Below are 26,515 nucleotides of genomic sequence, written 5' to 3'. Positions count from 1 at the left end.
GCCCCAATCCGTGGCACCATGGCGAACCTCATATGGCTTACGGTGGCCTCACTGGATCTCCATGAGGAGTCTACTCCAGTGATCCGGGTCGGGGGCTTATACCAACCCACCAATGCTAAGAAGCACCTGAAATCTCCATGAGGGGAGCAGCCAGAGATGGGCGAAGTGAGTGGCGTCCCCTCCACATTTTCCCTGATCCTATCCCCCAACCCTCCATGTGATTGTTGTCTGTCATGGGAGGTACAGGAGGTACTCCTGAGATAGATAGATAGATAGAGAGAGAGAGAGAGAGGAGAGTGATAGATAGATAGATGAGTAGATAGATAGATAGATAGATAGATAGATAGATAGATAGATATGAAAGGAAAGTGTTTTTGGTAACAGAAGGTATAAGGTCTGGAGACTTATTTTGAAGGAAATTGAAGGAAAGGTGTTTGTCTCAGAGATGGTTATTGCTGAAAGAGTGAAAAGAAGCAAACTGAGAGAATAAAGAAAATGTGAAAGAAGGTTGGTGAAGGGAAATTCTGAGAGGAAATTCTATGTGCTAAAAGTAAGAGGAATTCAAAAACTAGAATTGTGTTTTAGACTAATGTTATGAAAAGGTTTTCTGAGTAGAAAACAAGGATTCTGTATTTCATCAAAATAATTTCAGTGTTTTATGATGCCTTAACCAGCTAACGCTCCTTCTGGGGCTTTAGAAAATATACTAACACTGGCCTGTGCACCCAGTTTTCAAAGGAAGGTCCCTGCATATATGGGGGGAGGTTCTGCTAAGCCAACTGTCTTAGATTGTATGTTGGAAAATTTTAAGGAAGATTTCTCAGGGAAATAAGGGGTCAAGCTGACCTCAGGAAAGCTTCGTACTCTTTGTGAGTTTAAATGGCCCGCCTTCAGGGTAAATTGGCCTCTAGAAGGGACTCTCGACCTCCCCACAGTGAGGGCAGTATAGTGGGTAGTGAAGGGGATCCCTGGATATTCAGACCAGTTTTCGTACATAGACACATGGCTGCATACTGCTACTGGGTCCAGTTTCGTGCTCCCTTGGGTCCAGTTTAGTGCGAATAGGCAGGGAGAGAGTAAGGTACTTGTGGCCCAACCAACTCAAGAAAAGAACAAGAAGGTGCCAGCAAAATTAATCCACCAAGGGGTCCCTGAGGAAGAGCTTATTTTCTTCTCACCACCATACATCTCAGCAGCACCGTCAGTCTCCTCACAGCCACTGTGCCCACAATTGCTGACAAACCTCCACCATCAGTGTCTTCGCCACTCCAACCTACCCCAGAGTCCCGGCCCAGCACCATGCCCTGTGTCAGGTTCAAGTTCGACTCCTCAAATCACTCTGCCTGCTATATGGAGTCATTGTCTCACGAGGAGGTGCAGACTCAGCTCCAGGGCCAGCTCCATGGCATGTTCATAGTCCACGACTCTTCCACCTGCCCCAAGGACTATCTACTGTCCGTGTCCGAGAATGCACTAGTCTCCTACTACTACATCATCAAGATGGAATTTGACCATTTGTCGGTCCTGCTAGAGTTTTACAAGACTCACCCACCACCTGAACACCACCACCTGAACACCACCACCCTGATGGAGCCCGTGCCCAGGTATCTAAGTGCATCGAAATATGCATGGACTCTCTATGATTTTCCTGGAAATGATGCTGAAGACCTGCCTTTTAAGAAGGGTGATATCCTAGTAATAATCAAGAAGCCAGAAGAACAGCAGTGAAGTGCCCAGAACAAGGATGGCCGGGTCGGAATAATTCCCCTTGCTTTTGTTAAAAAGGTAGTAAGATCCTCACCACATGGAAAACATGAAAAATCCAAATTAAAGGTAAAGACTGGGGCTAGGAAGCCAACAACAAAAACGACAAAGATACTCTAAAGGCCAGAGGAGTTGCCCACAGAATTCTATGAGAGACTATGTGAGGCATTCCAGGCGTATACCCCTTTTGACTCCGAAGCACAAGCTTCAAAATTAGAGGGCTTTGCTGGGATGAACAACACCCAGTTACTAGAAGTTGCAAACAAAATGTTTGTAAGCTGCGGTCAAAAGACCCGATTGGGGAACCCAGGTCCAGCACAACAGACTGCTGTTCCCTCATGGAAGGGAGAAATCAAAAGGAAACCCCTACTTTGTGACAACCAATGCACCAACTGCAAAGAGGCTAGCCATTGGAAAAATGAGTGCCCTCGTCGTAGGAGAACACCTGAAAGGCCAAAGAATTTAAGAAACCTGCCTGAGCCAGTCATCCAAGAGCTCACCAGCCAGGCCAAGGAACAATCAGAGTAGAAACAGTCGGGCCCCCTGATCCTAGCCATGGCCACTATTTTCTTTGAACAAAGACAGATTTAATATTTTAAACTTTTTTATTTTGAAATAATTACAGAATCACAAGATGTTACAGAGATAGTGCAGAGTTCCTATGTACCCTTCAATGGGTTCTCCCAGTGACTACTCAACTTTAGTACAATATCAAAATCAGAATACTGACATTGGTGCAATGTGTGTCTAGTTCTGTCATTTTATCACATGTGTAAATTTGTGTAACCACCACCACAATCAAGATGCAGAACTATTCTAGCACCACAAAAGTTTCCCGTTGGGTTAGGGGGAAGAAAGGACAAATAAGTGGAGCACAGAGGATTTGGGGGGCTGTGAGACTACTCTGTATGATATTCTAGTGGTGGATATGTTATTCATTTGTCAAATCCATAGAACCTACAACACCAGGAGTGAACCTTAATGTAAACTATAGACTTTGGATGATAATTTAGGTTCATTGATTATAACAAATGTACCACTCTAATGCTGGGTTGTTGATAGTAAGGGAGGATATGCGGGGCAGGATGTCTAAGAACTCTGTACTATTGCTCATTTTACTGTAAATCTAAAACTGCGCTAAAAAAATAAAGTATAGATACAGTTTTAGGATATGGAACACTTCATGAATTTGTGTCATCCTTGGGCAGAGGACATACTAATCTCTGTATCATTCCAATTTTTAGTATGTATTCTGCCAAAGTGAGCACTAAAAACATTTAAAAGAGGGAGATCATAAATGTTAAAGATGGAAGAAGTATAAAAGATAAACAAATCCTCTATCCTCAATGAAAAATGAAGAAAAATGAGACTCGGACTTTAAAAATAATTAATATACTTTATTTTTAGTACAGTTTTAATTTTTACAGAATAATTGAAAAGATAGTACATACAGTACCAGCTACCCATCCGACCCCAACACCTGACACTCAACACCCAATATAGTTTCTCCTATTACTAATATCTTGCATCAATGTGGTACATTAGAGTTATATCCATATAATGAAGTATTTGAAATAATTTTCAAATGGCATAATTTCCAAACCACATATCTGCCAAAGAACTTGTACCTAAAATATATAAAAGACTATCAAAACTCAATATTGTAGAAATAATATTATTATGTTATTGTTAACTAAAGTCCATAGTTTACATCAGGGTTCACTCTTACTATCGCACAGTTTTACAGAGTTTCACAAGTGTATAAAAACATGTAAACCCCAGTGTTTCATTTAGTCACCTCTCTGGTAACCACTGACCTTTTCACCATCTGCTATAGACTGAATTTTATGTTCCTCCCCAAGATTCATATGTTGACTTCTAATCCCCAATGCAATGATATTTGTAGGTGGGGTCTTTAGGAGGTTGTGAGGGTGGAGCTTTATGAACAGGATTAGGGCCCTTATAAAAGAGACCCTAGAGAGTTCCATGGCCCTCCTACCATGTAAGAACACAATGAAGACAGCCAGCTGACTATGAAGCAGGAAGTGGGCACTCAGCAGACACTAAATGTCTCAGAGCCTTGATTTTGGACCTTCCAGCCTCCAGAATTATGATAAGTAAATTTCTGTTGTTCATAAGCCACCCAGACTCTGCTATTCTTTATAGCAGCCTGAATGGACTGATACCATTTCTATAGTTTTACCTTCTCCGAAATGTCATATAGTTGGAATCATACAGTATGTAGCCTGCAGATAGGCTTGTTTCCTCAAGCATATTCACTTAAGTTTCCTTCATATTTTTTTGTACTGTGTGCACTCATTTCTCTTTATTGCTGAATAATATTCCATTATATGGATCTACCACAGTTTATTCTTTTATGTTTGTAATTATTTTTTCATTGTGCTTGCTCTGTTTCTCTTTTTAATCTTTCCCTCTTTTTATTCCATCTCTAGTTTCAATTGAACGTTTTATATGATTCCATTTTATATCCTCTCTTAGCACATGAAGTAAATTTTTTTTTTATTTTAGTAGAGTCCCTGGAGTATGTAACATACATTTACAGCTAATCCATATTCACTTTCAAATAGCACCATACTGCTTCAGGGGAGTACTGCTATCTTTCAACAGAATATTCCCAATTCCTCCCTTCTGTCCATTAGTGCATCGCTGCCATTCATTTTACTCCTCATATGCTATAATCAACCAATGCATGGTTGCTGTTATGACTTTGGAGAACATTATTTATTAAATCATATAGCAATAGAAAAAATAAATATTTTATTTTACCTTCATTTTTTTCTGATGCTTTTCTTTTCTTTCTATAGATCCAAGCTTCTGAACTATATCATTTTCCCATTCTCTAAAGAACTTCTTTGAACATTTCTTGCAAGGCAGGTCTACTATAGCCATATTCTCTCAGTGTTTGTTTGTCTGAAAAAGTCTTTATTTCTTATTCACTTTTGAAAGATAACTTCACAGGATACATAATTCTATGTCACTGATTGTCTTTCAAGGCTTCAATTATTTTCTTCCATTCTATTCCTGCCTGCATAACTTGTGAAAAGAAGTCTGATGTAATTAGTATCATTGTTCATTTATAGGTAAAGTTGTTTTTCTCTCTGGCTTTGGTCAAGATTTTCTCTTTCCCTTTGGCTTCTGCAATTTGAATATGGTATGCCTAGGTGTAGTTTTTTGTCGTCGTTGTTATTATTTATCCTGTGGTGTGTTATCTGATCATCCTAGATTGGTTTCTTTCATATTTTGAAAAATTCCTAGCCATTTCTACATCAAATATTTTATCTGCTTCTTTAGCTCTTTCTTCTTCTAGTATTCCCATTATGAAAATGATAAACATTTGTCATTATTCCAGTTTTTCGATATTCTGTTTTGATTTTTAAATTCTTTTTTCTCTTTGCATTTCATTTTGGGAAGTTTCCATTGACATATTTCCAAGCTTACTGATCCTTTTCTTGGTTATAGCCAATGTACTGATTACCCCATCAAAGATATTCTTCATTTTGTTACAGTGTTTTTAATTTCTAGCATTACCTTTTAATTTTCTTAGTGGTTCCATCAATCTGATTACATTATTCCTATGTTCTTGCATATTGTTTACTTTTTCTATTTGCATTTTTAGTATGTTAATCAGTTACTTTAAAATCCCAGCCTGATAATTTCAAAATCTCTACCATATCTGAGTCTGATTCTGATATTTTGTCTGTCTCTTCATATTTTATTTTTTCTTGTCTGTTAGTATACCTGTAATTTTTCTTGAAACCCAAACACGATGTAAAAGGCACTGAGATAAATGGGTTTTAGTGTAAAGTTTTGTGTTTTCCTGGCCAAGAGTTAGTCTGTGTTTACTTTTTGCTGTAGCTGTGTCAGAGACCTCACTTTCCTCTAATGTCATTGGTTTTGTCTCCTCTGTTCTGTTTGGGTTTCCCTAGAAACGGCTTCTTAAATAAAATCAAAGCATTACAGTTTTTTCATCTATAAGCTATATTGTTATAAAAGAGCACCGTCAATATGGTGGTAAAGCTGATGGAATGGAAAGCATCCTATAATTCTATAACTACTGTCAACAAAAGGTCAGTGCCACTATCAAATGCCAATAGGAGTCCCCAATCTGATACGTAGAAAAAGGAGAGACTTTATTCTGGTGAACAGTTTGCAAACCAAGAAAAAGCAGTCCCCAGAGAAAACTGAAAATGTGCTCCTCTGAAATAATGGGAGGCCCACTGACATAGAAGAAGTTCCTGTTCTGGTCCCTGATTGACCCATTTCTATGCAAAGAAGGAATCTAAATTTGCACAATGAATTGATCTAAATAGTACTAACCTGATTGGTTGGAGTCACTAATCCTAACTGGTCGTTGTAAAGCCACTCTAATTGGTAGATAAAGATGCAAATGAGAATATAAGCTGTGCAAGTCCAATTGGACAGGGAAGATCTCAGCCCATTGATCAAAATATGATTCTAGGAATTTCTTTATAAGAATCTGCTCAGGCAGCAGGGACACAGTGCAGGGGCTTTGCAGTCCAGTCTGTGACTTTTCTCTGAAATACAGCATGCATGAGAGATGCCCTGTAAACAATGGCTGCTAGACCTTGATTGTAAATTTGGGCCCATTTAACCACTAGGAATCCTTTTTGACAGGTATATTTTTTTCTTGAGGTCAGCACTAGGTCTCAGTCTTTTAGTAGGCCTGTTCCCGTGAGCTGTGACTTTCACAAGTGTTTTTCCCATTTATGTGAGGAAGGAAGACTAGAGGGGGATGGAGTTGGATAATTTCCCTTCCCTCCAAGTCAGATGAAGCTATGGTAATGGCTTTTTTCCTTACTGAGTAGGACTTTATCATGGAGAATTCTTTGGTCTTATTTCAAAAACCAATTTTTTTGCTTACTTTTTCCCTAACTATAGCCAAATATGAGGAGTTTTTCTAGAATATTCACTGTGAGAACCTGGAGGCAACCCCACAAAAGTGTAGAAGTCCTCTCACCTTACTCTGGTTCCCCAGGATTATTCAACTCTCAAACTAATCTAGACTCAGACTCTAGAAAGTCACTCTAATTATCTGATATGTGTTCTTACCAGTTACCAGTTTCAGCGGCTTCTGATTCAGGTAAGCAGATATATATTCTCTATATTTGTGCACCTCTTCAGTTTTGGGGAGGTGGTTTGTCTTCTGACTTTAATTCTCTCTCAATATTTAATTCATTCCATTTTTTCTTGTTGTGAGGACAAGAAAGATGACTTTCAAACTTTTTACATATAGAGCATAAATTAGAAGTCCAGGACTCAGACCACTTATGAGAAGTTGGTGGCGGAACCCAATTCTCAAGAAAAATGCTCTCTCATAGAAATGGAATATGAATCACATAGGTAATTTAAAATTTTCTAATAACCACATTCAAAAAGTACAAATAAATAAGTGAAATTTTATTTAACTCGATATATCTAATTATCATTTAAATATGTAATTATTTTTAAAAGTTAAATTTTGCTTTTTTGTACTTAGTGTTTGAAATCTAGTATGGCTTTTACACTTACAGCATATCTTAATTTGGTCATTTCAGGTGCTCAGTCACCACAGACTCCCACTAACCACCCCATCACTTATCTAAAAAAAAAAGACTAACAAACTGAGTTCACCCTCACCAGGACTATTCCTCGAACACACGGGCACACCACTGTGCTTTTCCCCTATGCTTGAGTGGCCCTTTTCCCCTCTCCCCACAGGTTTGCTCATATTCTTCATTTATGACTCTGTCAATATCACACTTTCAGAGGGCTTTTCCTAACTACCTCATCTAAAATCTGTCCCCCAAACTGTTACCCTTGCTCTCCTTCACCTACTCTGCTTTTTTCCATTCTATATTTGTTATAGTCTGCATCTCCCTACTGGATGTCACTCCATGAGGAAAGAGACATTATGTAGTTCAGATGTTGTGTTCCAGCTGCACCACTCTATGTAAACGAGGACACACTCAGCCAAGGAGATGTTCTCTCCCTGCTACTGATCTCGCTCAGTCAGCTTGTGGGCAAAGGGCTTGCCTTGAGCCAGTGAATACCTTTAGTTGCTGGGGAGACACAGCATAGAATCCTTCATGTTTTAAGCTCTATTTGTCATTCAGAAAACTAAAGCTTACTGTTGACTCTGTGTGCTTTTTTCCTTAAGAGGGGGCTCAGGAGTATACAGACCAAATTTGAAAGTTAAGTCCTGCAGAGGTGCTGACCCAGTAGTCAAACCCAGGCCACCCAACCCCTGTAAGCCAACCAGTGCCTCACTAGAGTTCCCAACGAAGAAGTTTCTGGCAAAAGAAATTTCCCAAAAGTAAGTTCATATGTAATAGAGGGTATCTAAAAATAGCCATATAAGTTAACCATTAATGCTTAACTATAAGTATCTTACACTGTTATATCTATGACTACATTTACATATCTTTCCTTTGGGAGATTTATCTATTTGTATCATGACGTCAAATCAAATCTTTTTTTTTTTAATTTACCATTTAACACATTTTACATAATCAAACGAATGTCATACATTTTAGCATTATAATATTCAGCAGAAGAAAATGCAAATCATTGGATAGGTATGTATTTTTGGTTCATTTCCTTAGTTTTGAACAATTTAATGCTTATTATTTTGTAAATTATGAGCTCTAGAACACTTCTATTTGAGCAAAAGCCTTTGACCATCTGAGTACCCAATTGTGATTGAGCCTACCCAACAACCATTTTTCCTTTTTCCTTCAGTAATAAAATACTAAGTAATGTGCCAACCTAGAAAATTCCATTTCCAGCTTCCCTTGCATATGGGAGCCAATGCAAAATAAGCATTAGTCTTTGTGCAGTACTTCCAAGAAAACTCTTTGATCTCTCACCCTTCCATTTTTTCCTACCTGGAACTCCTACACAATAACTGGAACCCTAGCAACCATGTTGTGACTTTAGGAAGTAATATGTTCAGGATGGTGATGCAGAAAGCCATAAGGAGCCAGGGTGGGTCTCTTATGTCTTTTTGTAGTGGACATAGCTGACCCACACTGCCTACTTCTAAACTAGTTGTACAAAAATGAGAAAAACTATTTTGTGTAAACCACTATTATTTCAGTGCCTGTTTCTAGCATTCCTGAGCTATATTCAGAGACTCATTAGATTTAGTTGGAGATGAATCAAATCAATTCTTATTGTACATCTTTCACCCAGCATCTTATTCTCTCATCTCTGTTGATTGGCACCATAATGCCTCCCCTTACTTATATGAAGGAACTGAAGTTTCTTAAGGGCTTTTCAGTTGTTCACTTTACCACTTCAGAGAACTTGTTGTTCACTTTACCACTTCAGAGAACTTGAGGGCAATGTCTGGGACTGCATCACTTGTCCCAGTTCTGCTTTATGTTAGGCCTTTGTCAGCCCTGTGCTCCCACCTTTCCTAACTACTGGTTCTTTGTGGGAATATGAACACACATCCACTACGATGTACACGTGCTGCTGCAGTGAGACATCTATTTACTGCTAAGGAAACATAGTCTGTACTTGTCCTCAGAACTTTAGCACTTACTTAGCTACTACTAATTTAGCTACCACTTATTTAGCTACTACTAAACAGTACCACATAGCTCCTCAATCTTATTCAACTGTCAGAGGATGGTGTGAGACTGGTTAAAAAAAGAGGAAGAAATTAAACATTGAACTACCAGTGACCAACAGAAAAGAGAGGTGTAAAAAAGAATATGCTCAAAGAAAGATGAGAACAACATTCAGACAGCATCCTAAGACCAGAAACCAGGTTCCAAAGGGAGAAATAGCTGGGAAACCCAATTTACAAAAATGAGAAAAGGTTGTTATAAGGTTGGGAGGGTTGGGGAAATTGTAGAACCTGCAATACAAGCCTGCAGAAAACTGGATTCACTGCTAAGGAGGCTTTATATGTGCCTTTAGATAAAATTGAAGATATCATATGAAACTTGTTAGGAACTATGAGAATCTGAGGTTGTGGAAAGCAAAGTTGTATTTTTAAATGTTTGTTTCCTTGACATTAAAGGAGCACAAATCAACAGATGTTACAGTGGTACAGTGTGACAAAGGTGATAGATGAGAAGGCTGTCACTCATACTCCAAATCTGTAAGACAGAATACTGTCTCACACGAAATATTCCTCTCAATAAAATATTCCTCTCTGCCCACATTGTCCATCCCAAGAGAAACTTGTCCAACTTGAAAAGTCAAGTCTACTCCAGAGGGAAAGATGACCCTATCAATGAGGTTTTATTTGTGGGGGGCGGCGAATGGGGAGGGGTAGATTGCTGAGGTCAGAATAATGGCTCACTGAGATCTTGGGAAGTCAGGTTCCCTGAAATTTCTAGAGTTTGAGGGAGGCAAGAGATAACTGCTGGCAAACAGGCTGTCTTACCAAAGTGAGTTCCCTTAGAAGATCCATATGCCTTCTAGCAAATAGGATGACATTGTAGAAAATCTCACTTCTGTTGTCAAGTTCACTGTGTATTTTGTCTTGGGCTATGGAGTAGCAACAGTGACACCTAGTACCATCCAATTTGTGTGATGTGGTCCCCTGTGAATCACACCTCCCTATTGTAGTGTAATTTTGCCATTTCTTCCATCAAGAGGTAGAGTCTTTCTCCTTGAGAATGCTATGCATGTGTCATTATAGGATTTACTTCTTTTAGACAAGTAATATTTACATGTTTCGAAGGCTACAAAAGGATATAAAGTGAAAATTTCCTTCCAGTGCTGGTAAATGTTTAACAACTTGCACTTTAAAACCATGGCCTCTTTCTTCAGCAGGTTAGTTTGGACTTCTCTTCATAGAAGGTTGGACTCTCAGAGCAAAAGTGGAAACTGCCAGCCTTCTTAGGGTTTCGAAGTTCAATAGAATATTGTGGAAAATATGGAGTATGTTTTTTGAGATTAAGTCGTAGAAGACATTGCTCCTTCCATCATGCTGTCTCATATCACTTGCTCAGGGATAAGCCAACTGCCATGTAGGCATGGAGACTCAAGCAGCCTCATATTGAGGTCAATGTGAGCAGAAGAAGCTTGCAACTAACAGCCAACACCAACTTTGCAGCCAAGTGAGTAGATCCTCCCACTGTCAGAAGACTGCAATCTCCAGCCGTATGTTAACTGTAACCTGATGAGAGACTCCCAGCCAGAACCACCCAGTTAAGCCACTCTCCAATTCCTAAGTTAAAGAAACTATGTAAAATGTTTATTGTGTTTTAATGAAACTATGTTTTAGTTTAATTTGTTACATAGCCCAAGATCACAAAAGGTGTGGTCCTCTGCCAGTGTACACAGAGTGGCCTCGGGTATACCGGCACGGGCACACTCGTAGTTGGATGGGCAAGAGTCCCTATTCTGGGAGCAGCTGGAAATTATATCCTCATTACTCTGACCATAAATAGATGTTTGGAGGGGAGGAGTCCCTGATTGTTTTATGTGGATTCTGAGAAATCCCTACCTCACATGCAACTCTGAGGCCTAAAGCTCAATAATGCCTTAAAAAGAAACCCTCTACTCACTGATATTCCTTGATGTTTTGTCTTTGTAAACAGTCTTGTGGAAAAAAAAAAAACCTCCAACACCCTAGATTGATCATGAGATAAGATTTATCCATGGCAGCTGCATTTTAATAAATCAATCTAGAACAGTGTTGAGACTGCAACACACAGTAAGTAACACATTTCACATTGTGACCTAACACTCATAAACATATCTATAAAAATAAAAAATATTTTATGAAACAATACCCTTGCACATTTGATCATGTAAAAACATAATAAAGTTTACACAACTGGTCAAGATGGCATAGAGGATAGAGGCTTTGTACAGCTTCTCTTATGACTACACTAGATTATGACAAAACCATGAAGCAAATAGAAAGCAGAGTCACCTGGGGTCTGGATGAACAGAGGCCCTACATCTAGGGAGAGAATTAAGAAAGCACCTTGGAAGGGTAGGATGGAGCAGAGACACGAGGCTACTCGGTCCCACACAGGCTGAGCAAGACAGAACCTACAGCAGCTGCAGCTGGCAGGTGCAGATGTTCCTCTTAAAGGGGGCATGACCACAACTGGATTTTCGTAGTGATGGACTCGCTCACCCTGAGCTGCAGCACTGGGGCAGCTGATGGGGAGATGAGGAGCCAGGGACATATGGGGGGAGGGACACTGAATTGTAGGGCTTTATGGCGAGGGCTGGAAAGGCAGCTTTCTCCTGGGCAGAAGTGCTGGTGGTATCCATTGATCCTTGGTGGAGCCTTCCCCACTCCCAGTATATGGATCCAGGCACTGTCATAGCTGAGGCATCATCAAACTAAATAACAGAGGTTGCTCCGCCCAGACAACTCTCTGAAACTTTGCCCTTTCTATGTGCGGCCCCACCCAAGCCACATCCAGTGGGGTCCTGGGCATGCCCTGTGCCCCTTGCTGAGCAGCCCCAAGCTCCACAATAGTGGCAGCCAGAATTGGTTTCTGGCATGGCCTCTTGAGGCAACTACAATCACAGCGCAGGTGGCACCCATCTGTGGATTGCTTCCTGACTTTTACAGATGGCTCTGGAAGGGCACAGGCTGAGGCTATATTTGGCCTGTGGCTGAACCCCCCTCAGCACTGTGCCACTGAGCCCCACAAAGCTACTAAGACTGGGAGACTTAGGAGCTTTATCTAGTACATAGAGACAGACACAGAAAGGCAGCCAAAATGGGGAGACAAAGATACGTGCCTCACATAAAAGAATAGACCAGAGCTCCAGAAAAAGATCTAAACAAAGTGGAGTCAAGCAATCCAATGGATGCAGAGTTCAAATCACTGGTTATAAAGATGCTCAATAAAAATCGATGAACTCAGTGAGAACTTTAACAACAAGATAGAAAACATGAAAATGGAGATGGAAATTATAAAAGGGAACCAGTCAGGAATGAAGAATATAATATCTGAGATGAAGAGTATTAGAAGGAATCAACAGAGTGGTGACAAGGAAGATTAAATCACTGATATAGAGGATGGGATAGCGGAGGACACCTAATCAGAACAGCAACAAGAAAAAAAAAATCCAAAAATGTGAAGATAATTTAAGAAGTTTATGGGACAGCATCAAACATAACAATATTCACATTGTAAGAATACCAAATGGAGAAGAGAGCAGGAAGTTGAAAAACTATTTGAAGAAATCATGATGGAAAGTTTCCCTAACCTGGTGAAGGAAACAGATATACAAGCCCAGGAAGGTTGGATATCCCAAACAAGATGAGCCCAAAGAGGTCCACACAAAGACACATCATAATTAAAATGCCAAAGATTTAATAAAAAGAGGGAATCTTAAAAGCAGCAAGAGAAAAGCAGTTAGTTACCTACAAGGGTATTCCCATAAGTCTAGCAGCTGATTTCTCAAAAGAAACCTTGCAGGACAGAGAGATTGGCAAAAATATATATATGTCAATCTCTCTGTCCTATATATATATATATATATATTCAAAGTGATGAAAACCCAGGATCTACAATCAAGATTACTCTACCCAGCAAAGCTATCATTCAGAGTCAAAGGACAGATAAAGAGCTTCCCAAACAAGAGAAAGCTAAAGGAGTTCATCACCACCAAGCCAGTATTACAGAAAATGTTGGAAGGACTTCTTTAAGAAGAAGAAAAAATATGTATCAAAAATGTGAATGAAGAATGGCAATAACTACATATCTATCAACAAGTTCTTCAAATGAAAAAGAATTCAGTGTTCCAATCAAAAGGTAGGGTGGCTGAATGAATGAGAAAACAAGATCCTTACATAGGTTGCCTACAAGAGACTCACTTCAAATTAAAAGACACACACAGGCTAAAACTAAGGGGATGGATAAAGATATTGCATGATAGACTTAGAGGGTTGTACTGAATGGAGTAAGTCAGGTAGAGAAAGACAAATGCCATATGATTTCATGTACATGTGGAATCTAAAGAACAAAATAAACAAACGGAAACAAACTCATGGATACAGAGAACATTTTGAGGGTTACCATATGGGATGGGGCTTGGGAGGCATTGGTGAAAAAGGGAAAAGGGATTAAGAAGTATAAATGGATAGTTACAAAATAGTCATGGAGATACAAAGTATAGCAAAAGCAATATAGTCAATAATATTGCAATATATACGGAGGTGGAGGGGTACTAGATTTATTGGGGTGATCATTTTGTGAGTTATATAGATCTCTAATCACTATGCTGTACACCTGAAACTAATATAATATTGTATCCCAAAAATAAGTGAAAAATAAAAATTCTATTTAAAAAATATGATATTTGATATTGTTTATATCAAATATTATTCTATTTGTGTGTACATATAACCTGTGGTGGGGGGACAAAATAAACAACACAAAAACAAAAAATTAGAAATGACTTCATTTAATGCCTGTTCACAAATTTACTCCAGCCCAGAACATGCAAGGACAAAGCTACTGTGCATATAGCTGGTTGAGACTTATGTGAATGTTCATAACAAAATCTCAGTGTACAATCTCATACTTTCCAACTGCAGGTCAAATTCTCCTGCATTTCACAGCTGTGAATTATGTAAATATTAAAATTAAACTCTTCAGATCCATCCCTTCCATCTTGATAATGGTCGAACCAATTGTCATTTACCAGTGAATCAAGTGATACCTGTAAACAAAAGCTTGAAACACCATTTATAGCAAACGCACATCCCTTACACTGTTTCACTCACTAACTTGTCACAATTAGTGTAATTGTTCATCGAAATAGATACAGTTTGGGTATAGGAATCTGTGAAATGCAGTGTGATATTTTTATTGTTTTTTAATTCAGGTATAATAAATAAACCTCAAAAATATACCTCAAAGTTTTTTTAATAGTTGTCACAGCCCACAGATTAATGTGTTGTGATCCAAAGATTTGAAAATGCTGGTTTAGAAGCTTTAACCTTCTAAATAGATGCAACATATGGTTTTCTACCTGTATTAGTTTTCTATTGCTGCTATAACAAATTACCACACGCTTAATACAAATCTATGATCTTACGGTTCCATAGGCCAGAAACCCGACATGGATCTCACTGTTCTAAAATCAGAGTGCCAGCAGAGCTGTGTTCTTCTCTGAGAAGCACCCAATACCTTGCTCATCCAGGCTTTGGCAGAATTTAATTCCCCGTGGTTGTTGGACTTGAGGTCCCCATTTCCTTGCTGGCTGTCATCTTAGGCTTCCCTTAGCTCTTAGAGGCCTCTTCCCAGTCTGTGCACATAGCTCCCTGCAGCTCAGCCCAGGGCACTGAATCCTTTTCATGCTACCTTCTCTCTCTGATCCTTCTGTTGTTGCGTCTCCCATTGCAACTTGGAGAGGCTCTCCACTTTTAAAAACTCATGTATTAGATTGTGCCTACTTGAAGACTCTTCCCATCTCAAGCACCATACCAAGTCACACTGGCCAAGTCACTCTTGCCATGTAAGGCAACATTTACAGATCTCAGGGATTAGAGCATGGACAACTTTAGGGACTATTATTCTGCTGACCATACAAACATATAGACTCATGCTTACACATGTACATTTTATTTATAAAGCCTAGGATTGCTGAATGAATTGGGTTTTTCTAAATAATTCTTGAAGATGTTTTATACACAGGGCTTTTGGAACAAGAGCCTTATAAGCTTCCATCTGGTGCTTTCTCCACAGACCTCAAAAAGCCATGTGCCCTTCCAGATGATGTTTAATGTTTCTACATAAATCTGGGTACACACAATAGCACACAGGACTCACATTTAGGTGTAAGCTCAGAAGAATACCAAAGATAAAAAAGACAAATCTCAGCCAGTCTTTACCTGTAAATTGTTCAATGTGAAAAGGAAACCTGAAGGTAAAAGACAGCAAATCTGCAGTGTAGGGTTGGCATTCAGTTGCAATTTCTCCCCAGGTAACTGTCACTGAGCTCTTTGCAGTATTGATGATATGCAGTTTCCAGATCTTCTGTGATGGAGTGAAGCTTTGGTCACATGGAATTAAAATAATACAGCATTACTTTGGACAGAGGGCCAAGGAAAAGCCTCCAACCACTTGAGTTCTTTTTGACTCCAAGACAGACCCTCTACTCCTTATTCTTCCTTATTCTTCCTGTCCAGAACTCTTACTAATCTTTCTCAGTGTGGGCACAACTTTTACCTTCCATACCAGTCCGGGCTAAACTTAATCTGTGCTGTTACCCAGGCACATTTAGGATCATGGTGTCCTGAATGGAAAAGTATGTTCTTTATCTAGTGCCCAAAGAATTTAACTGTAAGCTCCAGGCCATCTTGTATCAGCATTGCAGTTACCTACTATAAACTTTCTAGGATCCCTCAAGCCTCCTTAATCCCTTATTTTGATATCAAACTAATCACTAGCCAATCACGATGGGGTAGGTTAAGTTTAACCCTGTCATAGTCTCCGGCCTCTGTGACCACCACTAACATCCAGCAGCCATAATTCCGATGCCTAATCCAAAGCCCTTTTCTCACAGAATTCCCCACACAATTCTTGTTTCTTGATGTAAGAGGAATGGTATATCTAGTTAACATTCTTTCATTCATTCAGTAAATTAATAATCACTCCGTGCACAAAACAATCCTTGCCTTCAAGGAGCCCGGGCTAAAGGGAGAGAGACATGGACACAGGTGATTATTAAACCTGTGAAAGACTAAAAAGAGGCCATCCTGGCCATAGTGGTGTGCAGAGGAAGGGCGTTAAGCCAACAAGAACAGTCAGGGGAGCTTCCTGAAAGCTGCCAATAAGTTCCCTGATTCTCTCTCTTTTGTATGATACTGTGTTCCATTATTAAAAATATATATAACCCATTGGATAAAGAAACTTTGGGAAACTCAGACATACAAAAGTTAACCTATATACTTCTATCATCCAAACATATCTTCATTTTTAAACCTCTGTATGTATTTTTTCTATTCTTTTTCTATGCATAGATCTTTTGTTGGGGGAGATTTTCTTTTAACATATCAACTTTTACATGCAAACTCCATATTCTAACCCTTGAAAACTTAACTGATCTATTACATAGATTTCTAAATGCATGGCCAGGACATGGAAGCATTGTACATATGTATCACATCTTCTTTAGCCAATCATCTATCTTAGGACATTTCGGTTGCTTCCATGTTCTGGCCATTGTGAATAATGCTGCTATGAACATCGGTGTGTAAATATCTTTTCGGATGTGGGTTTTCAGGTCTTTGGGGTAAATACCCAGTAGAGAGACTGCTGGATCATATGCTAGATCAATTCTTAGTTTTCTGAAGAACCTCCGCACTGTTTTCCATAGTGGCTGTACCAATTTACAGTCCCACCACCAGTGTATGAGAGTTCCTTTTTCTCCGCATCCTCTCCAACATTTGTCGTTATTTATCCTGTTGATTATAGCTATTCCAACAGGTGGGAGATGGTATGTCAGTGTGGTTTTGAATTTGCATTTCCCTAATACCTAGTGATGTTGAGCATCTTTTCATATATTTGTTGGCCATTCGTATGTCCTCTAGGGAGAAGTGTCTGTTCAGGTCCTCTGCCCATTTTTTGATTGGATCATTTGTTTCTTTGTTGTTATTGAGTTATACGAGTTCTTAGTATATTTTGGATACTAGGCCCTTATCGGAGGCGTTGCTTACAAATATATTTTCCCATTCGGGTGGTTGTCTCTTTACCTTGTTGATGATTTCTTTTGCTGAGCAGAGACTTTTTAGTTTTAGTAGTCCCATTCATTTATTTTTGTTCTTACTTCCCTTGCTTTTGAGGTCAAAATCATAAAATCCTCTTTAAGTCCAAGGTCCTTGAGTTTCGTTCCTATGTTTTCTTCTATGCTTTTTATTTTTTCATATTTGGGTCCTTAATCCATTTTGAGTTAATTTTGGTGTGTGGTGATAGACAACAGTCTAGTTTCATTCTTTTGCTGGTGGCCTTCCAGTTTTCCCAGCACCATTTATTGAACAGGCCTTCCTTTCTACACTGTACGTTTTGGGCTTTTTTTGTCAAAAATTATTTGCCCAAATAAATATGGGTTTACTTCTGGTCTGTGTGTCTGTTTTGCTGCCAATACCATGCCATTTGGATTACTGTCACTCTGTAGAATAATTTGAAGTCGGGCAGAGTGATGCCTCCAGCCTCATTCATTTTTCTCAGGATGGTTTTGGCAATTTGTTTTTTGTTTTGTTTTGTTTGTTTTGTGTTGTGTTGTGTTGTGTTGTGTTGTGTTGTGTTGTGTGTGTGTGCTTCCATACAAATCTGATTTTTTGTTCCATTTCTTTAAAAAATGCCGATGGGATTTTGATGGGGATTGCATTAAAGCTGTATAATGCTTTAGGTATTATGGTCATTTTAAGTATGTTGAATCTTCCAATCCAAGAACACGGAATATCTTTCCATTTCTTTGTATCTTCTTCAATTTCTTTTAATAAGGTCTTATAGTTTTCATTATACACGTCCTTCACATGTTTTGTTACGTTTATTCCTAGGCATTTGATTCTTTTTGTTGCAATTGCAAAAGGAATTATTTTTTCCACTTCTTTTTCTGACACTTTATTATTAGAGTAGAGGAACGCTATGGATTTTTGAACATTGATTTTTGTCTCCAGAAACTTTACTGTATTTGCTTACTGTTTCTACTAGTGTTCTTGTGGAATCTTTAGGGTTTTCTATAGAGAGAATCATGTCATCCGCAAATAGTGACAGTTTGACTTCTTCGTTTCCTATTTGGATGCCTTTTATATCTTTCTCTTGCCTGATTGCACTCGCTAGGACCTCCAATGTTATATTGAATAACAGTGGCGATAGTGGACAGCCTTACCTTGTTCCTGCTGTTAGAGGGAAGGTTTTTAGTTTTTCACCATTAAGTATAATGTTGGCTGAGGGCTTGTCACATAAGGCCTTTATTAAATTAAGGTATTTTCCTTCTATACCAATTTTGTTCAATGTTTTGATCATAAATGGGTGCTGTATCTTGTCGAAGGGTTTTTCTGCATCTATTGATATGATCATATGATTTTTATTTTTAAATTTGTTTATGTGGTGCATCATATTAATTGATTCGCATATGTTGAACCATCCCTGTGCCTTTGGGATGAAGCCCACTTGATCGTAGTGTATAATCTTTTTACTATGTCGCTGTATTCGGTTCACTAGTATCTTATTTAGGATTTTTGTATCCGTGTTCATGAGAGACATTGGTCTGTAGTTTTCTTTCTTGTGAGTTATCTTTACCAGGTTTTGGTATCAGGGTGATATTGGCCTCATTAAATGAGTTGGGATGTATTGCTTCCTCTTCGATTTTTTGGAAGAGTTTGAGGAGAATAGGTATTAAGTCTTCTTTGAATGTTTGGTGGAATTCACTGGAGAAGCCATCTGGTCCTGGACTTTTACTTTTTGGTAGGTTTTTGATGATTGTTTCAATTTCCAAACTGCTGATCGGTCTAATTAGATTTTCCAGATCTTTTGATTCAGTCTAGGAAGGTTGTATCTTTCTAAGTACTGGTCCATTTCTTCTAGGTGATTAAATTTGGTGTTATATAATTTTTCATAGTATTCTTGTATGATCCTTTATATTTCTGTGGTGTCTGTGGTATTTTCCCCTCTTTCATCCCCGATTTTGTTTGTGTCCTTTCTCTTTTTGCTTTAGTAAGTCTAGCCAGGGGTGTGTCAATTTTATTAACCTTCTCAAGGAATCAGCTCTTTGTCGCAGCTCTTTATTTTTTCTATTGTTTTTTTTTTCAATTTAATTTATTTCTGCTCTAATTTTGATTATTTTTTTTTTCCCTCTGCTGATTTTAGCCTTCATATGTTCTTTCTTTTCTAGTTTTTTAAGATGTAGTGTTAGGTCGTTTATTTGGGCTCGTTCTTGTTTTGGGGGATTGGTATGTAATGATATGAAATTTCCTATTATTACCACTTTTGCCGCGTCTCAAAAGATTTCTTATTTTGTACTACCCTTGTCTATTGTTTCTATGTATCTCTTGATCTCTCTTTATTTTTTATGACAGTCATTCTTCAGTAGCATGTTGTTTAATCTCCATGTATTTGTGGCTCTTCCCAATTTCTTTTTGCAGTTGGTCTCTAGTTTCAAAGCATTATGATCAGAGAATATGGTTGGTATGATTTCAACTCTCTTATATTTACTGAGGCTAGCTCCGTGTCCCAGTATGTGGTCAGTCCTTGATAATGTCCCATGTGCACTAGAGAAGAATGAATAAGCAGCTGTTTGGGGATGAAAGGCTCTTGGGGATGTAAATGTCAATTATGTCCAGTTGGACTAATGTGTCATTTAAGGATGTTATTTCCTTATTGATTTTCTCTTTGGGTGATCTGTCTATATCCGACAGTGAGGTATTTATTTATGTCCCCTACTACGATAGTGTTTTAGTCTGTTTCTTCCTTTAGTTCTGTTAGTAATTGCTTTATATATCTCGAGGCTCCCTGAGATTGAGAGCATAGATACTGCTAAGTGTTATGTCTTCTTGGTGTATGATTCCCTTTATCATTACGAAGTGTCCCTCAGTATCTTTTTTTACCATTTTTACTTTGAAGTCTATTTCATTTTATATCAGTACCACTACTCCCACTTTTCTCTGAATGCCATTTGCTTGAAATATCATTTCCCACCCTTTCACTTTGAGTCTATATATGTCTTTGGAACTGAGATGTGTATCCTGGATGCAGCATGTGGTCTTTTATCCAATCTGCATCTCTGTGCCTTCTTATTGGTGAGTTCAGTCCATTTACGTTTAGGGTAATTATTGAAAAATGAGGTTTTTCTATAGCTGATTTATCTGCTTTCTGATAGCTCAGTGTTTCCATTGTTTCCTTGTCCTTGCGTTTCTGTCTGTTATTTTACCTGGATTTTCCCTCTGGTCCTTTTTGTTTTATGTTATGTACTTCAGTTCTGGATATTTGGCATGTGGTTACCGTTAAGAACATGTAAAGAATAGTTATATATACATAGTCATCCATTTTCTTCTCTGTGCGCCTTATCTCCATTCCTCTTTGCGAATTTGGATCTTTGTATCCTCCTCTTTTCAGTCATTGTTGTCTCGATTTGTTCCTATGTATGCTGAACGTTCATTACTATCTTGCTATAGCAAATCTCTTCTCATTGTTTAAGCCTATAATGTCCTCTTCTCAGTAAGGGTTGCACTCCTCTGCTTCTATCTGCCTGCTAGTTGCCTTACTCATAGTTCGGTATTTTTTCAGTCAGTTTGTTTTAGGTGAGCTGACCCTTTCAGTATTTCCTATAACACAGGCCTCGTAATGGAGAATCCTCTCAATTTTTGTATGTCTGGAAAGGTCTTTATTTCTCCTTCATATCTAAAGGAGAGCTCTGCTGGATACATTATTCTAGGCTGGTTGATCCTTCCATTTAATAGTTTGACTATTTGATTCCACTCCTTTCTGGCTTGTAAGGTTTGTGCTGAGAAGTCCGACGATAATCTAAGGGGTTTTCCTTTATAGGTTAGTGTCTTCTTTTCCCTGGCTGCCCTAAGAATTCTTTCTTTGTCATTGGTTTTTGTTAACTTTAATACAATGTGTCTTGGTGAAGGTCTTTTGGGGTTGAGATAATTAGGTGTTCTGTTGACTTCTTGAATTCCAAGCTCCAGCTCATTTCTTAGATTTGGGAAATTCTCATCACCTATTTGTCTGAAAATGTTTTCTAGTCTCTGCTCCTTTTCCTCCCCTTCAATAATGCCCATTATTCTTATGTTTCCTCTCCTGATGGTATCAGCTAGTTCTTGTATTTTTCTTTCATTATTTTTCATTCTTCGGTTTCTCTCTTCTTCCTTCTGATTGATTTCTAGATTTCTGTCTTCGATATCACTGATCCTTTCCTCCATTTGTTCGACTCTACTTCCCAAGCTTGCTATTTCATTTTTCATCTCTTGCAGTGTGTTCTTCACCTCCAGAAGTTGTATTTGTTTCTTTTTTAGGGTTTCAATCTCATTGCTAAAGAACTCACTCTGCTGATCTGGTTGTTTTTTCAACTCCTGGAATTGTTGATATGAATTATTTTGAATCCCATTGATTTTTTTTTTTTTTCCAGAAGTACCATCCTGATTCTCTGTCATTTATCACATGTTCCTGTCTGCAAGCTTATTTTATGGAGACTTTTCTCTTTCTTTCTGAGATGCCTTGTCACCTCGGTTGTTCATGGTGTTTAATGGACTATTTCTCCACCCGGGCATTAATGGAAGTGTACTCTGCTTTTTTTTCCGCCAGAAAGAGGATTTATTATATAAAGGTCTCTCTTTAGCCTGTTGCAAGGAAGGCGTTTTTCTTTTAGTTTCCAGTAGGTGGTGCCTAATCCTCTTGGATCCCTGCTTTATATAAAGTCTTCGTGATGCCTCTTTTTCTTATAAATATTCAATCACGGTCACTCACTCGATCTCAGTCCCTGTCTACGTTAGCAATAGTTTCGGTATCATATGCCCAAATTGCGCTGGGGCTCTGCAGTGTTCAGTTTTAGGCTATGGTTAGGGAGGCGGGCACCCTCTGGGTTGGCGTGTGGGGGTTGCTGCTACTCTCTGTGTCTCAGCCTTGGGCTTCACAACAGCGGCTGCCAAGATCCAGAAGTTTCCCCTCCGCGGTTAGTTCCCACTCCATTTTCTTCCCTGATTTCTGCGCTCCACTGTGTGGAGCTCACAGATCACTCAGGCAGGGCCTTTCAGGGAACCAGCCACAATTTTCCCTCCCGCCTCCTCATGCAGGGAGCTCCAGCTGCAAGAAGCAGCTTCTCTGTTTCTCCCAGTCTACCACCTGACTCCTGGGGTTCTGACATGTGGTAGCTCTTATTCTCAGTTCTCTCGCTCAGATGTGCTTGTATGCAGGTTGGGTGTTATTTGTTAAGTTTTTGATGTTCAGCTTATTGTTATTTCAAGAGGAGAGATCTGTGGACATCTCTCATGCCAACATGCTTTTGAGGTCACTCGCCAAAGCAATTTTTAAAAGAACAAAGTTAGAGGACTTGCATTTCTTGACTTCAAAACTTACCACAAAGCTACAGTAATCAAAAAGTGTGGTACTGACATAGAATAGACATATAGATCAATGGAATAGAATTGAGAATCTGAAAATAAACCCTCATATTTATGGTCAACTGACTTTCTAAAAAGAGTGCCAAAATAATTCAATGTGGAGAAAAAGCAGTCTTTTCAACAAACGGTGCTGTGACACGAGATTTCCACATGCTAAAGAGTGAAACTGGATTCTTTGCTTACGTTATACACAAATATTAACTCCAAATGTATCATAAACCCTAATACAGAACTAAAACTATAAAACTTTTAGAAGATGGAGTCTGAGAAGCATAGGATTAAGTCTTCATTATTTTGGGTTAGGCAAACTCTTTTTAGATATACATCAAAATCACAAGATACAAAGGAAAAAAATAGATAAATTGGACTTCATCAAAACTGAAAATTTTGTGCTTCAAAGGATACCATTAAGTAAGTGAAAAGAATTCACAGAATATGAGAAAATATTTCCAAATCATACATCCGAAAAGGAACTTACATCCAGAATATATAAAGAATCTTTTAATTCAATAATAAAAAGACTAATAACAATTAAAAAATAAGTAGAAGATATGAATAGACATTTTTTCAAAGACGTACAAATCGCCAAAAAGTACGTGAAAAGATGCTCAATATTATTAGTCATTAGCGAAATACATATCAAAACCACAGTGAGAGGAGACAGCTAAAAAGGCCATAGATGATAGAGGCTTTGTTCATCCCTCTTGCGACCACATTAAAATTGGGACGGAAATACAGAGTGAACAGCAAGCAAAGTCACCTGGGATCCAGATGAACAAAAGCACTACAACCAGGGTGAGAAATAATTAATCACCCTGCAACGGTTGGAGGTAGGAGGGGGCGAAGATGCAAGGCTGCTGGTCCCGTGAGGCTGAGTGGGACAGAGGCTGCGGCAGCAGCAGATGCCTCTTAAAGGGGCCAAGTCCACGAGCGGACTTTCCCGGTGACGGACCTGCTCTCTTTGAGCACCAGCACTGGATCAGCTGCATGGAGGGAACCAGGGACTTACAGGGGGACACTGAGTTGTCAGAGTGACGGCTGGAAGTAAAGCTTTCTACCAAGCGGAAGTGCTAGCGGTATCCATTGTTCCTCTTTTGAGCCCTTCCCCCTCCCAGTGTGTGGAGGCAGCGCCACCATAGCTGAGACGTCATCAAACTGGATAACAGAGGTCGCTCCACCCTGAAACTCCGCCCCACCCAAGCCACATCCAGGTGTACTCTCGGTGAGTCTGGTGCTCCTTACTGAGCAGAGCCAAGACCCACACTGGTGGCAGCTGACTTCGGTTTCTGGTGTGGCCTCTTGAGGTAACTGTAAGTACAGCATCTGTGGATTGCTTGCTGAATCTTAACAGGTGGCCCCAGAGGGACACAGGCTGGGGCTAAACTTGGCCTGCAGAAGAACCCCTCCCAGGAATGTGCCACTGGACGCCTATGCAACACAAAGCCACGCTAATAAGACCGGGAGACTTTGCTTAGTACTTAGTACATAGAAATAGACACAGAAAGGCGGCCAAAATGGGAAGACAAAGAAGCAGAAACCATATGAGAGAACAGAACAGAGATCCAGAAATAATGGAGTCAAGCAATCTAACAGATGCAGAGTTCAAAACACTGGTTATAATGATGCTCAATGAACTTAGAGAAATTCAGTGAGAACTTCAACAAAGATAAAAAACATAAAAATGGAAATTATAAAAGGGAACCAGTCAGAAATGAAGAACACATTATCTGAGATGAGAAGTATATTAAATGAAATAAACAAAGTGAATAAAGAAGAGGATCAAATGACCTATATAGAGGATGGGGAAGCCGAGGACACCCAATCAGAATGGCAAGAAAAAAGAAGCCAAGACTATAATAATAATTTAAGGAGCCTATGGGACGAAATTAAATGTAAAAACATCTGGGTCATAGGAGAACCTGAAGGGGAACAGGAAGTTCCCCTTCAACCACAGTGAGACACTGCTTCACATCTACTAGAATGGTTATAGTAAAAGGGACAATAACAAGTGGTGGGGAGGATGTAGTGTAGTTGGAACAATCATACACTACTGGCGGGAATGTAAAATGGTGTATCCACTTTATAAAAACTCCGTCAGTTCCTGAAACATAGCGTTATCATATGAACGGAAATTTCCACTCTTATACCCAAGAGACATGAAAACACATGTCCACACAAAAACTTGTACATGAATGTTCATAAAAGTGTTATTCGAAATAGCCAAAAAGTGTAAACAATCCAAATGTCTATCAACTGATAAATGAATAAATTAAAAATGGTCTATCCATATTATGGAGATTTATTTAGTCATAAAAAGCAACAAAGTACTGATATATGCTATAAATGAATGAACCTTTAAAACATTATTCTAAGTGAAACAAGTCAGTCACAAAAGACCACGTATTATTTGATTCCATTTATGTGAAATGTTAAAAAGAGTCAAGTCCATGGAGACAGAAGATAGATTCGTGGTTGTTGATAGATGGGTGGAGAGTTGGTGGGAAATGGGTATGGGGTTGCTTTTGGGATGATAAAATATTCTAAAACTGATTGTAGGTGATGGTTGCACAACTCTGTGATTATACTAAAAACCATTGAATTGTATGCGTGAGGGTGAATTGTATGTTATATGAACTATATCACTATTGCTATTTTAAAAGTGTGTAGCTTGCATAGATGCATGAATAATATATTCACATCAAAGAGCACCAAATTTCTGCTGCATGATGGAAAGAATATTTCAAATTCAAGGAAGCCCTTAAGCTTCCATATTATTTAGGTTTCGCATTATATTTTTATGACATCTTAGATTATTACATGTAGGTACTGTTTTACTTTATAATTCTGAAGTTAAGAGAATAAAAATAATGGCTTCTTGAAAAAAGTGATTCCTGGTAGCCATTTAGTTTTATCAGGAGAATTTAAACCTCTTAGAGCTTAGCATCTGCCTAGTCAAAATCCATTAGCACCAATCATTAATCAGAGTCAATAAAACACAGGGATCATCTCCTAAGTCCCAGTCAGGCCTCTTAGAATATAATGAGGGGATGCTCTCCCTGGATCATCATTGGCTTGGTGTTTTCCCCTTTTTGTCTGTGTTAACTTTGTCTGTGTCTTACTCTCTTGCTTTAACCTTCTGTGTTAAATGCAAAACATCCATTTAAATCATCTTCTGAGAGCTGCAGGAGGAGGAAGTTCTGGAGAAGGAAAGCCTTAGATGGGAATAATGGCTATTAGAGTATCCTGGTATTTCTCTACATTGGCTGCACACTTCTAGGGAACTTGGTATGCCTCTTTAGAGTTGTAATTTTGGTCGTTTGCTCTTCTTTAATTGTTTATTTTTTTAATTTTCCAGGGGTGTTTTCAGCGTATGGTACTGTTGCTCATTCTTTTTATGAAGCAAATATAGTAATGAGTTTGAGTCCCTTTCAAAGATCCTAAGATTTTTCTGGCAGATATTTATCTGTAAAAGCCTGAATTGCTGAGAGGGTGAGATGCCTCAATGCCAGCATCTTTGCCCTTAACCATGTTCCTCTGGGCTTTCTGCCTTTGTTGTCATGTTGCCCTTTTCCACCTTGTTGACTCTGAAATTTTATTTTATCCAGCCTACTAGCTAATATATTTGCTTGTTACTGTTTCATGGGTACTGGCAGAAGTTACGAGATG

General features: G+C 38.8%; 1 non-coding gene and 1 pseudogene across 1 annotated transcript; one reads left to right on the top strand and one right to left on the bottom strand.

Annotated features, from left to right (window-relative positions):
• The first annotated feature begins 369 nt into the window (after positions 1–369).
• On the top strand, positions 370–2,646 carry LOC120592482 (crk-like protein; annotated as a pseudogene).
• A 283-nt stretch (positions 2,647–2,929) lies between these two features.
• On the bottom strand, positions 2,930–3,032 carry LOC120592574 (U6 spliceosomal RNA). The gene has a single exon (XR_005650154.1). It is a non-coding gene; the product is annotated as a U6 spliceosomal RNA (small nuclear RNA).
• Positions 3,033–26,515: the final 23,483 nt, after the last annotated feature.

The sequence above is a fragment of the Pteropus medius genome, unplaced genomic scaffold (assembly GCF_902729225.1).
Source record: "Pteropus medius unplaced genomic scaffold, Ma_sr-lr_union100, whole genome shotgun sequence".
In the NCBI taxonomy this organism is placed as follows: domain Eukaryota; kingdom Metazoa; phylum Chordata; class Mammalia; order Chiroptera; family Pteropodidae; genus Pteropus; species Pteropus medius.
This window is presented reverse-complemented; position numbering and strand designations above follow the sequence as displayed.